We start from the raw sequence: 17,538 nt of genomic DNA, 5'->3' as shown, positions 1-17,538 counted from the left end.
TGATTTTTAATTTAATTAAATTTTGATTTTTAAATTTTAAAAATTTTAAAACTTTTAAATTATAAATCACATTACTTAATATTGAATTAGCTCTAGGACATTTAACTATCGAGCTTATTATATATCTAAATTACAACGAGCATTTCCTGTATTTTAATTAAACTAGTAATTTCACTATTACATTAAAATACACTTAGCTCTTTAGACTATTATTCTAATCTCCTTTAAATTTATATATATATATATATATATATATATATATATATATATATATATATTACAGGGTGTCCATAAAGTCTGGCTACATTATGCAGCCAGACTTTGTGGACACCGTGTAGATTATGCAGCCAGACTTTGTGGACACTCTATATATATATATATATATATATATATATATATATATATATGGTTGGTTGTTTTTGTTTTACGTCATATCACCCCTTTTCAGGTTATTTAATGCCGAATCCAAAGATTTAAGAAAAATTTTTTAATAGAATATATTTGTTGTTTTCAAGTCGGTTTCTCTTTAACCCATAGTTGGGACCCTAACAGGTATTACCACTCCGGGTCAGAGTGGACCTGTGAGCAATGGCAATTAAAAGGTGGCTCCACACTCCCCAAAGCCCGCAAGCTGGGGCCTCATCACTGGATATAGTTTAAGGTCATATCCAGGACTTGTAATATATATATATATATATATATATATATATATATATATATATATCTGACGATTCTCAATTTTTTAGATGAGAATTGGTTATTCATATATTTGGATCAATCGGATTACTGTTCTCATCTTTGTGTTGGGGATAAGCTAACTTCTAATGCCTCACCGAAGGAACACATTTGCATCCCATTTGTACAATATAATGGGAATGTTGAGCTTCTGTGTAGAAACTACATACTTGGTAATGGGATCTGATATATATCGGGATGGAACAGGGTCTGCCGATAGGATCACCATTGTCCCCAGTACTGGCCTATGCATGCATAGAATACTTTAAGGAAATGGCATTAGGATCAACACCACTAAAGCCAACAATGTGGTTGCAATATGTAGATAACATATTCATACTCTGGTCCCATCAGGAAGATGTTCAAACATCATCATCATGTGAACCCGGCCAACTATACAGTTCGCGATGGAAAAAGAACATAACAACAAATTATCATTCCTAGATGTGCTGATAACCCGCACTGGTCAGGGGTTTATGTCATTTGTATACCGAAAAACAACTTTCACTGGACAGTATCTAAACTAGAACTCCCACCATCCATATAATGCAAAGAAAGGAATCGTTCGTTGCCTACAACACTGGGAAAAATCAATATGTAGTAACAGTAGTGCATATCAAGAGGCGATGAACAGTTTTAGAGAAATCCTCCGCCGAAACAACTATTCAGAGAGCATGACATCAGCTCTAAAAACCTGAACCAAACACAAAAGGATATCCAAGTTTGTATACAATATATGAAGGGCTTTTGTGAAAAACTTCAACGAATATGTAATCCATATGATATCAGGACAGTATTCAGGAGTGATTCAACTCTCTGGAAACAGCTTGTGAGTGTCAAGCCCCCCTACAGAAAAAACCATGACAATGAACTAAGTAGACCTAGTATAGAATTTAATGCATAGGGACCATCTATAATACAAATCTCACCTGTCTGTTTAAATGTATGTATGTATGTATGTATGTATGTATGTATGTATGTATGTATGTATGTATGTAAGTTTTGACAGGGCGATGGGTTTTCACAAGATTAGTATCATTTTGAAGCTTGACCCTTTTGGCGACAAATATCTAAAAGTTGTCCAAAAACATTAATTCCTGCACCCTCAAGTGGGCACATTTCTACGGGGAGTGAGTAACTTTTTTCGCCAATATTTTCGAAAGTCATCCCCTCTTTTCGATTGGCTAGCTTTAATTTAAACCTTCGCCATTTCCGGTTTGGCGATGGACGCAACGGCAAAGACGTCATGTTTTCTTTCACGTTGTTTTCCTCCTTCGCGGTAAGAGTTCGAGCCTTCCAGCCTACTACCACTTCTTTTTGCTCAACACACACCTCCAAATACCCGTGCAACGCCGGGCACCCAGGCTAGTTAATCATAAAAAATAGATAATATATTCAAGTAATAAAGTAAAGTAATAAAGTATAAAACATTAATATATATATATATATATATATATATATATATATATATATATATATATATACGTTAATATATAGTAATAATTAGTAATAAATAGTGATATTTACAATTAGAAATAAAATATGTTTAAGACCTCTAAAATTCGTACCAGAATTGTCCGCAAGGACTCGTTGCGTAGTGGTTAGAATACTTGGAAAAATAAATTGTAATTTAATCCTCAGTGTGAGCGACCGAAAAATACAATTGCGAATTATTTAGGACTTAGGACCTCTATCCAGTCATGGCTGACAGAATAAGAGCATGCTACCCCCGTGAATAAATAAACGGTTTCGCTCGAAATTCCGTCCAAATTTCAGAGTTCGACAGAAACATTCCCGAGTTCGAAAAGATATACCTGAAGAAGGTCGGTTACATCGTACCAAACGTTGTGAAAATCACACTCAAGATGAGAACAGTAATCCGATTAATCCAAATAATATATATATATATATATATATATATATATATATATATATATATATATATATATACAGGGTGTTCCAGAAGTTTTAGGCACATTTCAAGTCCTTTTATTTGATCAACTATGAATGGTAGTAAGATGAAAGTGGTGCCATTTTAAAGCTAAATGCATTAATTTTTTGTGAGACTATTGATTTTTAAAATTCTTTTCTGATCCAGTAATGGCGTTCACTCAACCAGAAAAAGCGTTTTGTGTGCTTGAATTTGCAAAAACTGGATCATAAACACTTGTTTAACATGCATTTCACAAAAAAAAAGATCTTACACCCTGCGATTTATTTTTGTGGGTATTTGTGAAAGGACTGGTCTATGTGGCTCCCATTCCAAGAGACATGGATGAGCTGAAGGCCCGAATAACAGAAGTTTTTTCAACCATTGACAATGCAATGCTGGGACGTGCTTGGCAAGATTTGGACTTTCGGCTTGACGTGTGTCGTGTGACCAACGATACATACATTGGACATGTTTGAATATTAATAAGGAAAACTTGAGATTACAAGCTTTCTGAATATACCAGATACGTTTTTATATTCTTAATAGTTCTTAAGATATTCAATGTTAAGATATGCCCAACACTTTTGGAACACCCTGTATATATATATATATATATATATATATATATATATATATATATATATATATATATATATATATATTATATTGTTGAAAATGCCTTTTATTTTTTCGCAAATAACTTCTCTTACATATTTATCATATAATTTCGCATTTATGCTAATTAATGATGCATTTTTACTAATGTCTATCCTATGAGGAAAAGAGTAAATACTTAAAAATCCATGGATTAAGGATTTTTATTATTATAATTCCTTGGCTGAATTTGATGGATCAATAAGTTGATTCAATTTTTTTCATCATCTAGGTTTTATATTTCTTTAATTGCCCTATCTAATATATTGAGCTTTTGATTATCTTGATAGGTTCTAAATTTATATATATATAATATAAAGCTGAAAGCTGAATGTCTGTGTGTGTGTGTGTGTGTGTGTGTGTGTGTGTGTGTGTGTGTGTGTGTGTGTGTGTGTGTGTGTGTGGTCACGAATAGGCTCCTATATGGTTGACTATTATAGAAAACTGATCACATATAATGATAGAAGACGTATCGAGACACAGGAATGGGTATGTTTGATCGTGCATAATGATGATTCATTAAAATTGTGTGGTCTGCGTACGCGCCTGGTCCACAAAGTATAGAAATAAAATAAAAAATTGAATTAAAAAAAGAAACGTTTGCAAGTGTTTTTAATATAGATGTACATAAGAATACTTTGATAAGTATGTTTTAACTTAAATAGGGATGGTATAATAAAATTGTCGGGTCTGCGTTCGCGCCTAGCCTCCATAGAATGGAAATAGGCACAAACTTTAATAAAGACTTTTCATATCTATCTGCGTAAGTATACTTTGATAATTATGTTTCAGTTTGAAGAAATATTGTATAATAAAATTATTGGGTGTTCGTTCGCGCCTGAATTCCATAGAATGGAAATATGTCACAAAGTTTAACAAGGTTTTTTAATATAGATCCACAGAATATTGTGATAAGTGTTTCAGTATGAACAGGTATGCTTTAATAAATTATGGGGTTTATCTATTTTATTTTTACTTCCCTCATATTTTGCTTTGGTTTTGATACCCCCAAATTCGAAGCTATCTCTTTACAACCTTTCCTTTTCATAACCTATCATACTTTCATAGATCAGAGTCCATTTTCTGTGGGCTGTTTTTGAACCCAGTTAACGACGGGTACTTTTGCTAGTATATATATATATATATATATATATATATATATATATATATATATGTGTGTGTGTGTGTGTGTGTGTGTGTGTATGTGTATATGTATATATATGCAGAATATATCTATATGTATATATATACATACATTATATATATATATATATATATATATATATATATATATATATATATATATATATATACAGAAAAATCAGGTTATTTCAAGTAACGAAATAAAAAATGGAAGATTTTACAAACGTAATCTTGGAGCTTTTCAAGTATCCGTAAGCGTTTACAGACAGATCAAGCATTGTATGGAAATAAAGCTTGGAATTATAGAATAACCAGCTTGCAAAGAATAAAAAAATCAAGATGTTTATTCAGAACGAAACAGCAGAAAATATTCAAATTGTCAAATGGCGTTCTCTCAAAACATAATTTGAAACACCAGTGACACTTTCAACCACAATCCGTAAGTTACTTTTGCCTCATATTTCAGGCCATATGAAGCCTATATAATTCAGACAGTAAAATCCTGACTGATTACAAAATGGTTCGGTTAATTTTTCTGGTGGGCCTAATAGATGCAGCAAAGTGATTACGAAATTTGTGTTGAAACCGCATATACAATCAATCTTCATAAAAAAGTGAAATGTTGCGTCCGCGTCAAAAGAAAAATCAACTTAATATTACATAAGCTCGAAAAAGATTGGAGTGTTATCATGAGTAGAATATCGTGAATAGGCATCTGCGATAGTGTAAGTAATGGGGAAGAATTAAGAAATTCGGGTATGCGCAGATTTTTCAATGGGATTGAACAAAGCATTGTAAGATTACCATTATCCGTTGTCAAGTCCCGAAGAATGATTCACGGAGTTAAATTGAGGAAAGAAGGCATTTAAGAAAATAAAGACCATTCTCTCGTCTGATTTATTTTTAACTTATAATGATCCAGAGCGCGAGACCATTGTACCTTCCGATACGAATTTATACGGCACAGGATCGTGTATCTTACATAGAATGGGAGTCTATAGCACATGTACCCCATACCGAAAATAGAAAAAAGAATCATCATTTTTGCGTTAATGAGCATCTGCTGTTTCGTGTACGGAAGATTTACATTACAAACCGACTATATACTTGTATTAACAATTTATGGATCGAAGTAGGGTTTTCCTATAGATATGGCTAACATATTAAAGAGATGGAAAGTCATTATCTTAAATTACAAGCATAAAATTGCGTTTCTTCCATCTTCAAAGACCAGTCATGCGGACGAAGTGTCTAGTTTGATATCGAAATAATTGGAATCCCTTGAGGGCACGGCTATAGACCTATATGAACATGTGTTGAAGTGAAAACAAAACTGTCAGTAACACTAACAGAGATAAAGACAAAGATAATGAAGGAAGATTTAAAAAATAAACATTTAAAAATGCATAATAGAAAGAACCAAAACATTCCATCTGCGATAATGTTTGGTACACTGATTGAAGGGTCATTCCGGCGACATTAAATACCTATCACGGTATTACATTTTTACACAAGAGTTTCATGTTAGACGTCCAGGCATATCATGGTAGAAGAGGCTTATGCAAAGTTACGCCTACTGGACAAACATGGTCAGAGATATCGAGAATACAGTTCAAATCATATGAAGGATACGTATTAACAGAATAAGATTCAAACTCTAGCCTAAAACGAACCGACTATGGTCGAGAATGTATATTTAATTTGCTGATCTATTGAACAGGTTCTATTATGTCGTTATAGTAGATAGCTTCAATAAATGTCCGGAGATACTTAAGTGTAAAAAACGACAGAAACAATTGAGTTTCTGCATGAATTGTTCGAGCTTTTCAAAGTCGTGGATTGCGTTGCATCGGATAACGGTACTTAATTCACATCTAATGGATTCAAAACGTTTCGTTCGTCGTTTTCTAGCGGAACACTTTACAATGGCGCTGTACCGCGCAAAGACAATGGTCTAATGATTTGTTGATAATTTTAAAAGGATCTTAAAAGATGAGGGCTAGTCCACGGAGAAAGTCATACAAGATTTTCTACAAGTGTACAGAATGACTCCTAATGATAACGTTCCATTTCGCATGTCACCAGCTGAAGCTATGTGCGAGAGAAAAATAAAGATGATTTTCGAAAAGAAAATATAACCGACACATCAGAAAACATAGAGAAAAATAAATCGAATAAAAGTTTGTTTTTTCTCCAAATTTTTTAGAATAGTAAATCATTTTGTAGATAAAAAAAACTGAATATTCCTTTTCCTATAATTTATTATTTACAATTTGTTTACTCTTGTGACGTCACTTAACCGTTCGCCATTTAATGCTGAACTAAATACATGTATGAATTTTAAATTTTTCTAAAACTGGCAAACAGATTTTTCCTGTTCTATAGAAAAATTACTCTGATTAAATCTTTCAAAAAATGTTATCGACCTTTATTAATATCGCTTAAAACTTTTTTTTTTTTATATTTTCCAGAAAAATGTTTGAAGGAAGTTTTTATGGGTTCAAAGCTTACACATCTGATAAGAAAAGAGAAACGATCGAGCATATAGGAGTTTTAACTTTTCTAATATTTGCAAAACATTTTGTTTATAGAAAAATTAAATCCTTTAAAATAGATTTTTTTCAGTTGTTTTCAACCTTTCTTAAATATTTTAAAAGGACCAAAATTCAGTCATAAGAGACATTTTGAACCAAATAAAAAAATAATTAGATACTCTATAGATGACAACGCTATAGAAGTAGAAACTATAGGCGTCGTATTTGACACGTTCGAGTTAACGGTCTCACAAGTAAATTCTCAAAGGCAAACGTAATAACATTTTTTTGATATTTTGCATTCCTATACGTCAACGAGTAAGAGATTAACATATTAAATATGGTTGTGTATCGACTGGCGTTAATCGTGACACCCTACACTGATGATTCCTGAAAGGATGAAACACTAATGTCTGTAGGTATTTAATTATTATAGTAAATAATTATGTCAGCCCCTTTAATAAACTTGTTTCTTATCGTTGAGCACTTTCAGTTGTAATAAGTCGGCCAACTTAGCTCATATGCATAGATCGTCATATCATGAATAGATCACTCTGACTGACGTTAAAAGCATTTAAAAAGAATAAATGTTTAATTTCAACTGTATCTCTCGCGGCTGTCGGTAGCTGGATAGTTCGGGTCCTTTCTAATGAAGCAGACATGACGTCTGTTGCCAGTGTTCGAATCTTTCAACTGGCGTTAATCGTGACACCCTGCACTGATGATTCCCGAAAGGATGAAGCACTAGTGTCTGTAGGTATTTAATTATTATAGTATTTTTTTACACGGTGGTCACCATTTATCAAGGCCCGGAAGCCACTCAGGGATAAGGGTTATTGCAAGTACAGTACGTTAGTGTGGAGATTTAATGAAGTGTTTACTTAAGAGGGCGGTTCATTAGGAATTTGTTAACGTTGGGCTTGAAGACATCCAAGTTGTAGTAAGGTGGGAAGCAGGCAGACGAAACAGAGTTCCACAAGCGTGCAGTTCTAAGAAAGAAGCTTTGTTCATGGAATCCAAGTTTTGATTTAGGCACAGATAAAGAGTGGGGGAAATTTTTCACAGTGGATTCAGCTAGATGGGTGTTTTTCGTGAAAGATATATATATATATATATATATATATATATATATATATATATATATATATATATATATACTTAGAGGTATAAATAGTAAAAAGTGGCATAAAAAGTGCTCAATATGTTAGTACAGCTGATTTTTTTTATTTTACAACCTCAAGATATTAACTTAGTCCGTCATAGTTGTTTCTACAGATAGAGAAATTCCCTGTCTTTTTCGTCGGATGGTGAAAGTGAAAATAAAAAGACAATAGGATATTATATTTTGGGAGCACGTGTGGATATTAAGAAAATAAGAGAAATATATAGAGAAAGAAAAATATAATTATAAAAAAATAATTATATAAAGAAAGAAGAGATATAAAGAGAAAGAAAAATATAAAAAAGGAAGAAAGCATAGATATGTCATGAACAAAATCAGTTGAATTAAAAAGTTATGGATAAGAGGATTACGTATTTGAAATGGGTTAAAACGTGTCAACAGAGCAGACGGTGTTCGGGGTGGTAGAGAAAAGTGAAAAGTTTTTCGGTATGTTGTTCACGGCAGCAATGTTAACATACGTCAAGTTGATTGTATTTTAAATATACGTCCTATATAACTTATATAAAAGCTCTGAAAGTTTTATGTTTAGGAAAGCAATTATATGGCAATTATATGGCAAACAGTTAACATGCGTCCAATTAATTACATTTAATATAGTGCTAATTTTATATTAGGTTTATGACAATTGTGTGATTTAAGTACAAATTAAGAATAGTTAGAAGAATATATGGTTAATAATAAAGAAAAATGAGAAATTTTGAGATTTGAAAATTTAAAATGGAGGGGATTTAGTTGGACGAGTATTTGATGTGAAGTGGGGGAGTAAAAAATAAATGGGCTTAGAGGTAAAAATTAAAAAAGAATGGAGATATTTATAAAAACTAACTAAACTAAAAAGTATAAAGTAACATTTCACGGGAATTATATAACTATATAAATGATTAGAAATAGGGTGTTTGTTTACACTATAGTATGTATTTATTTGCTTCTCCACGTTAGCAAAATATGACACAAGGTCGGTTTTTTATGTGAGGTGAAGGGGGAGGGGAAGGGGATGGTACATATAGGGTTGCCCCTACATGTAGCAACAACCAATTGCCACAAGAGCAATGGTCACAAAGTGCAACATCTGCCGGAACAGATACTACACTTTGCTCCCAGAAAAAGTGCCAGGTAAGTAAGTCTATCTATTTGCTCCCCCACCGAGCAAATTAGGCATAAGGCCGATTTTTAGAGTGAGGAGTGAAGGGGTAATGGGGACCAACTCCCCGGGGAGTAGTGGAGCTGGATAGTGACAATTGGTATGAAGGGTCTCTCCTACATTGACCAAGGTCTTATATGTGGGGTTGCCCCCACATATGGTCTTTGCTTGACACTTGTTGCCCAGGCCCCGAAGTAAGTATAGTATGAATAATTTGATTTATAACGATATAAAAGATGAGGAAAGCAGGAGGAATTAATGATGGGCAGGTAAATGGTTGTAAATTATTTGTTAGTCATTAGCTAAAGTGGGTAAGGTAATAAGGTTAAAGTGTGTAATAAGTAGATTAGAGAGTTAAAACTTTTGAAGAGGATGTGGAATTATAGTATTTTCAAGTAGTTATATAGTTAGGTGATATTAGTAGTATTTGATTAAAATTAATATTTCAACATCAAAAGTTCATTAATTAATTTTAATATTTGGGGTTATTAATAAAAAGAATTTTCCTTATAAATATAGGAAATATGGACGGTTTAAAGATTAACCATTACTAATTTTTTTAGGAATTTGTCAATTAATAATAAGTGTGAAATTAAAAGTATAAAGAAAGCAGGGTGGATTTCCAAAGAAATAAAAAGATATAATAATATGTGTAGTTTAGTGAGGATTAAATAGCAATACAGATGATTAGAAATAGGGGTATTTGGTAATGCTACAATATGAATAATTGGATATAGAGCGATATAAGGGATAAGGTGTATTTTATGATGCAGTGGTTAAAGGTTGTAAATTCTTATTTTTGTAGTAATAAGCTTATTATGTATTAACCAACTTTGAAACAGATCTAGTGGAGCTTACCAAAAACATATCCTTCCACAAAAGAAAAAACTCCTTTCAAAAACACCTTGATAATATAGTAAAAATATTTTTAAAATCTAAACTAGTATATGTAAAAGCCGATAAAACACAAAATTTCTACACATTTCCAAACAAAAATACCAAAACCTTATTAAAGACAGTATCATCTGCACGTATAAAAAAATCGAACATTGATCTACTTAACAACATGATCCTAGATAGTAAATACATGACCGATAATCTCCATATTAGCAATATTTTTATATTGATTTCAGTTTTTAATTTGTATTTTTTATTTGTGTTTTATTAAATGTATAATACTACTGTTAAAGTTTATTCTTGGAATTTGTTGTCAATTGGCTGATTGTGATACGTTTGCTATTTTCCTCAAAATAAACGCATTCTCCAATTTTGAACGAATGTTTGTCCAGAAACAAAAACAACAAAAAACTGCCACCGCTATTCTTTAGTAGACTTTTCAAATAGTCTAAGCGAAAAAAAAAAAAAACCTGGACTCGATTCTCAGCGACACTCCCTGCTCTAACCAAGTTCCATCGGGTTCTTGACTCTCATCAAACATCTTAACTCCCGGCCTTATATTATCTTATTTATGCAAATTAATGCGCAATCGAACCTACTGATTCTTCGCCTTCTCGTCTGCCATCGCTCGGGTTTCGAGTTCGCACATGCAGCCCACCTCCGTGACTGCAGTCACACTCAATTTTCACTACACGCCCCCCTGATCACATGATCATAAAATGGGTAGGGAAGTTGTATCCGTCTTTGCTAGACACAGCTAGCGCTCGACACTCCGCTAGACACAGCTAGCGGTCAACACTCCACTAGACACACCTAGCGCTCAACACTCCGCTAGACACAGCTAGCGCTCAACACTCCGCTAGACACAGCTAGCGCTCAACACTCCGCTAGACACAGCTAGCGCTCAACACTCCGCTAGACACAGCTAGCGCTCAACACTCCGCTAGACACAGCTAGCGCTCAACACTCCGCTAGATACAGCTAGCGCTCAACACTCCGCTAGATACAGCTAGCGCTCAACACTCCACTAGACACACCTAGCGCTCAACTACTCTTCGACAAAGAGATACTCCTTAGCAAAAGTGGAGTTACACGACTAGATACCAATTAATTTTTAAATTTCTCATTTAAAAACGACTTAACATACAAGTCGACTAAATCGCATTGTAATTCTGTTTAGCAGCGAATACATTTTCTTCAAAAGTAAAATCGACTTGAATTGTATTCTCACCAAAATAACTATCGTTCAAAAACGACAATTTTTTTCTCCTTTTCAGCACAACACGATTTCATGTTAATTCCGTATTTAAAAATAACTTTTAAATACATACAAGTCGTCCAAATCACATTTTAAGTTCAGCGATGACTTTTTCAAACACAATAAATCCGACTCGAATTGTACTCGAGTAAAAATTTTTTCGTTTAAAAACGATAACTTTTTTTCAACACAACAGGATTTCCCTCTAAATTCCTTGTGGAAAAACGACGACTTTAATACACACAGGTGATCCGAATCGAATCTTTAAGTTCTGTTAACAGCGACGACTTTTTTTTTTTTTTTTTTTTAGCAAATATAAGCGAATTTCATTCCAAATTCCACGTTTAAAAAAAGGACGACTTTAATACAAACAAGTAGACCGAACTGCATTCCAACACGTGTATTTGACGACGATAGTTAAAGAAATCCAACGAATCCCACTGGGATTAATAAACAAAAAGACAAGTTCGACTCACTTCATATCTTCAACCTTCGCAGTTTGACACGACTCATTCAATTCTCTCTTTGACAACGTTTTTCAATTTTCACAGCGACTTTTAATTTTTCAGGTTCGACGCGAATCATTTAAAATTTCCCATTTCATCTCGGTCACATTGGCTCAATATTTAAAGCCGAAATAGCGTCTAATCGAAAAAAAAAAAAAAAAACTGGACTTGATTCTTAGCGACACTCTCCGCTCTAACCAGGTTCCACCCGGTTCTCGAGAACTCAACGGCTCGACTCTCCCAAACATCTTAACTCCCGGCCTTATATTATCTCATTTATGCAAATTAATGCGCAATCGAACCTACTGATTCGTCGCTTTCTCGTCTCCCATCGCTCGGGTTTCGAGTTCGCACATGCAGCCCACCTCCGTGACTTCAGTCACACTCAATTTTCACTACAAATAGTCATACTAATAAAGCGCCGCCTAGCGTCGAATATGTTAACAAAGGGGATAGACAATAAATCAAGTCGGGAATGACTCGGGGAAAACAGCGGAGTCGCCGCAAGAATTACGTACATAAACTTTGCTAAACTTTGCTGAATTAGTTATTTCTTTATTTCCGTTAGTGAGAGGGGGAACCTATCGCTATACTTTCCCCTAAACATGTCAATTAAACTTATATTAAGTAGATTATTTATTATTGTTATTATTTTTTTTTAATAAAGAGTAGACAATACATTGTGGATGCGTTATCGGCAGCTCTCGTAACTCTCGCTTCTCCTAATTTTCCACTCAGCCCTCATTTAGAATGAGTGATTTTTCTGACAAAGGGAGAAGAAAAAGCTGTATTCTAGATCGGCCGTATTTTGCGTGAGCAATCGCCTGAGATGTCAGAAAATGTTCTGTTTCTATATCTATCCTTATAGTTATGTAACTGATAAAGATACTGGAGGTAAACGTTTTAATTGGGCTGATGTTAACCGTCTGATAAGGGACTCGAACATTGGATTAATCACTAAGGAGGCTGTCCTATCAGCAGGTGCTGCTATGTTACTATTTGAAGAATAGAGAATGGACCATGCAGTAGCTTATCGTGGGACTTTTCGATGCCATATTAGTGGATAGTTGTTACAGCTTTACTTTATCATGGGCTACAAAAAAATAAATATTTATTTATTTCTTTTTTCCCTTACTTTCCCTCTCTCCCCTGCTCTAACCAATCTGTCGACCTGTTCCACAAATTCTAAAACTCTAACATGAAAAGTATCCAGAAAAATACGCGATTAAACCCAAATGTCCAACTTTCAATGTAGGCACCCACTACAACGTCCCCTTCTCAACATCAGGGGTCTACGTTATAACCTTCCAAAGGTTGAAATCTAATTACAGGAGACTAAATCAGACCTATTATTCGCTGAGCTTGCTTCAGTCCTCTCCAAACTTTTCAACAAATGCCTTAACGAATTTTGCTTTCCTGGCTGCTGGAAAACTGCTTCTGTGGTACCAGTTTTCCAGAAATCTGGCGAAAGAACTGACCCATTAAATTATTGCCTCATTATCCTCCTCCCTCTTTTCGCCAAAATATTTGAGTTCATAATCAACCAAGCTCTATTCCATCACCTTATAGTTGCTAAACTTCTGTCCGACCAACAATATGGATCTAGACAAGCCTGTTCTATAGCAGATATCCTAACTGTAATCTCTGAACGTATATACCATACACTGGACAAAACAGAGGAGGGTAGAACGGTAGCCTTAGATATATCTAATATATATATATAGGGTATGGCACGATGGTCTTCTCGGGAAATTTAGCTCGTACGGTATCAGTGGACGAATACTTAACATAATTAAATATCCTTCTTAAATAAGAGAAAAATCCAGGTTGTCCTCGACGGTTGTACATCTAAGCAATATAATATAAATACGGGTGTACTTAAGGGGTCGATCCTTGTACTTTTATTATTCCTGATATTCATAAATGACTTCCCTGATAAAATTGTCTCTGAGATAGGTATATTTGTTGATTATACCACGCTCTATAATAGGCACGAGGGAAAGATGAATGAACACATATCTAAGGAAATGGCAGAAACACTAGAGGAAGCCCTCCGATCTGTAATGGAATGGGGGACAAAAATGGATGATCACATTCAATGCTGCCAAGACTAAGCTTATTTCCTTTAATAATTACAAGAAACCTTCTCAATCATCAATAGATATGGCTAAACATATAGTATCTGAAAGTACTTCGTTCAAACCCTTCAGCTTAACAATCACAGGGGACAAGATACATCGTCGCAAGTAAGGTGGGCTCTCTCTACCGTGCCAGAAAGTTACTTACGCCTGAGAGTATCCTGTACCTCTACAAGGCCACTATGATACTATAAAGTAGACCTGAGTCACTAAGTGCAGAAAAGGGGGTGGAAATAGACAAAGGAATAGGAAATGTCTTATAATTAGCAAAGAGATGGGAAGTAGCAAACAATGAATCTGTAGGTATTTTTAGGTCGAGCCTTTTAGATTTTACAATGACAATAGAAACCTACAGAACAGATAACACAGGGAAAGCCTGCTTCCGGTAGCTGGGATGGGGGGACCAGATACCGACGCAGAGAAGAGAGTTGATACCGAGCTGTCGCTTGCAGTGGATGGGAGTTTGAACGCCACTGAAGAAGGGTTATGGCTTGGACCAGATCGAGAACAACAACCAGAGATGAATTAACCAAATAACCGACGAAGACGGCCTCGACAGTAGAGATAAATGTGAACTTCAGAATGTAGAGGTCGTTTCACACTCAGATTCCAACCGGGGTGTATGTTAAGAATCGGCGTCTGTGTTTTTCCTGCGTTTGTTTTATTTTATTTTTATACTTATGGACCCACGTGTGTGCTATCGACAGTTGCCAGTGAGAACGATGACGATCCGGCAATTAGAAGAATAGTTAAACGAAAAATCAACGCCACACGACGTTGGGGGTCAGCGATCTTTCGGGGGTCATACGTGTTGTCACAAACCACTATTCGATCATGTATGGAGTATTGTTGTCACATTTTGGCTGGTTCACTGCTACCAGTCTCTCATTCTTGGACAGGGTTCAAAAGAGAGTCTCTAACCTAATTGGTCCTGAACTGTCAGCCGGGTTTCAGCCTCTGTCCCATCCACGAAATATTGCATCCCTCTGCCTGTTTTACAAGTATTTTAATGGTGGATGCTCCGACGAACTAAAAGCTACTTGTACTCCTTTAATGTAAATACCTCCGGCAAGCAACAAAATTCCACTCCTACACAGTAAGGATTCCCAGATGCTAGAAAGCCTTCTACTCTAATAGTTTCTTCCCCAGAACTGTTAGACGCTGACGGTCAGTATGCAAATTTCCTAGAATTTTTTCTCACAACTTGTCCTGAGCTATGTTTATCCTCCGTTCTGTCTCCATTAGGACCTTCCGACCACTCGGTTCTATCAGTTAAGATAAAAACGAAATGTAATAAGTCCTCCGACTACCTCTTCATCGTACAGTATATCGATACTCTATGGCTGATTGGGATAGCTTCCGTACATTTATAGCATATTTACCTCTGCGTTCCATGTCAAAAAAAGAATGTGTCCTGTATATTATCAGACCTGAGGGAATGGTTAATTGTAGGTATAGACCACTTCATGCCCTTCAAAAAAATTCCAGCACAAATCTAACAGCCACTCTTGGTTCTCTCCATTGCGCACAGAAATCACTTTTTCCATTGCTTCCAACGTAATAGATGTACTGAGAGTTTTAGGACTGCCAGCAACGATTATAAAAGAGTAATAAAAGAACGCGAGAGAGTTGTATGCTCGGTCCGTTAAGTCCAAAGTAGCTGAGCAGCGGCTTGGTTCCCACCAATTTTGACAAAAGTGTGCTTTATCTTAACTATCATCAATGGACCGGAGGTAATCTCGTCAGCATTGGACAAAGCCAAACTCTTTGCCAAGACCTTTGCAGCTAATTCTATCCTATGCGATCAAAACCGCCAAACACCTTGTATTTCCTCCTGTATCTGAAAACACGCTATGAGACATACAAATATATGTGCGTGATGTTGCCAAGCTAATCAAAAAACCTTGATACCAGTAAAGCAACTGGTCCTGACCGCCTTCTAATTATAGTGCTGAAAAAGATTCAACCAGAACTAGCTCTTTCTTATATTTACAAAGCTGATTAAGCGTTGTCTTAAGTAGAAATTCTTCCCAACACCCTAGAAAACTTCATCAGTATGCCCTGTATTAAAGAATTCAGGTGATTGGTCATCTCCTTCTCAATACAGAATAATTGGTCTCATGTGCATCATGAGTAAGATGCTGGAATTTGTGTTAAATAGAGAAGTAGTCAACCATCTCAGCAAAAATAATCTCCTCAGTAACATACAATATGGTCTCCATTCTGCTAGATCTACAGTAGATGTGCTAACAGTTATATCTCGTAAAATTAGCGAAACTCGACGGAGGCTTCCTTCCTATGGAAATTGCTCTTAGCCTATTAAAGGCCTTTAATATGGTATGACATAAAAGTTTGCTCCACAAGATATACAGCTATGGTGTAGCTGGAAATATCTTTTTAATTATTAAATTATTTCTCTCCGATAGGTTCATAAGAGTAGTGGTTGATGGACAGAAATCAGAAGCTCACAGTATTAATGCTGGAGTCCCTCAGGGGTCCATCCTGAACGCATCTATCTTCCTGATCTACATAAATGATCTCCCAAATCATATCCTAAAATTATTCGTAGACATTTATGCTGACAACACTACCATCTATGGCAACACTTCAAAGGCCGTAAATGACCAAATTCTCACCGATTCTATCTCCTCTGATCTTGAGCTCGTGGTACGATGGGGAATAGGGTGGCTGGTTAATTTTAATGCATCTAAGGCCAAGCTTCTATCTTTACATCATCAACGTTCTGATCCCATTCTGGCATCAATTGAAATGTATGGCTCTCGTCTTGGGGATGCTCCAAGTTTTGATAAGCTTCTGGGTCTGACATTTACTCCTGATCTGAACTGGAACATGTACATCAAATGGAAAAATGGTGGGATCATTCTACCGCTCCAGTAGATATCTCACTGCTGATGCAATTCTCTATCTATATAAGAGCCAGGTACATCTAAGGATGGAGTATTGATGCCACATCTGGAAAGGATATGCTAGAAGCAGTTTATCCTGCCTTCACAGAGTTCAAAATATACTTCGTAACCTAGTGGGGAATGCCCTTTTCTCTTCCCTGCAACCTCTTTTCCACAGAAGAGACGTTGTGAGACTGTCTCTGCTTTATTTTGAGTTGTTTCATGACAAATGCTCGCCTGAGCTCTAATTTATGGTTCCCTCTGTCCTTACTTTCACAAAAAACACACGTCTAGCTGAAACCACTATCAATAATTTCCCCCACTCTTTATCTGTGCTTAAACCTAAACATACATCGATGAATAAAAATCGAGTGGCGGAATTCGTTAAGGATTTATCAAGGACACACGTGAACCTCTTGAAACGTTCGAAAACATTGTACAAAATAAACATTTCCTCATATGCGATTAAAACAAAAACAAAGAAAACTATTATCAGATACACAACTTTTT

Source organism: Euprymna scolopes, chromosome 3 (assembly GCF_053919585.1).
Source record: "Euprymna scolopes isolate OS-2025 chromosome 3, ASM5391958v1, whole genome shotgun sequence".
NCBI lineage: Eukaryota > Metazoa > Mollusca > Cephalopoda > Sepiida > Sepiolidae > Euprymna > Euprymna scolopes.
The sequence above is the reverse complement of the archived record's forward strand: the minus strand, read 5'-3'. Positions refer to the sequence as shown.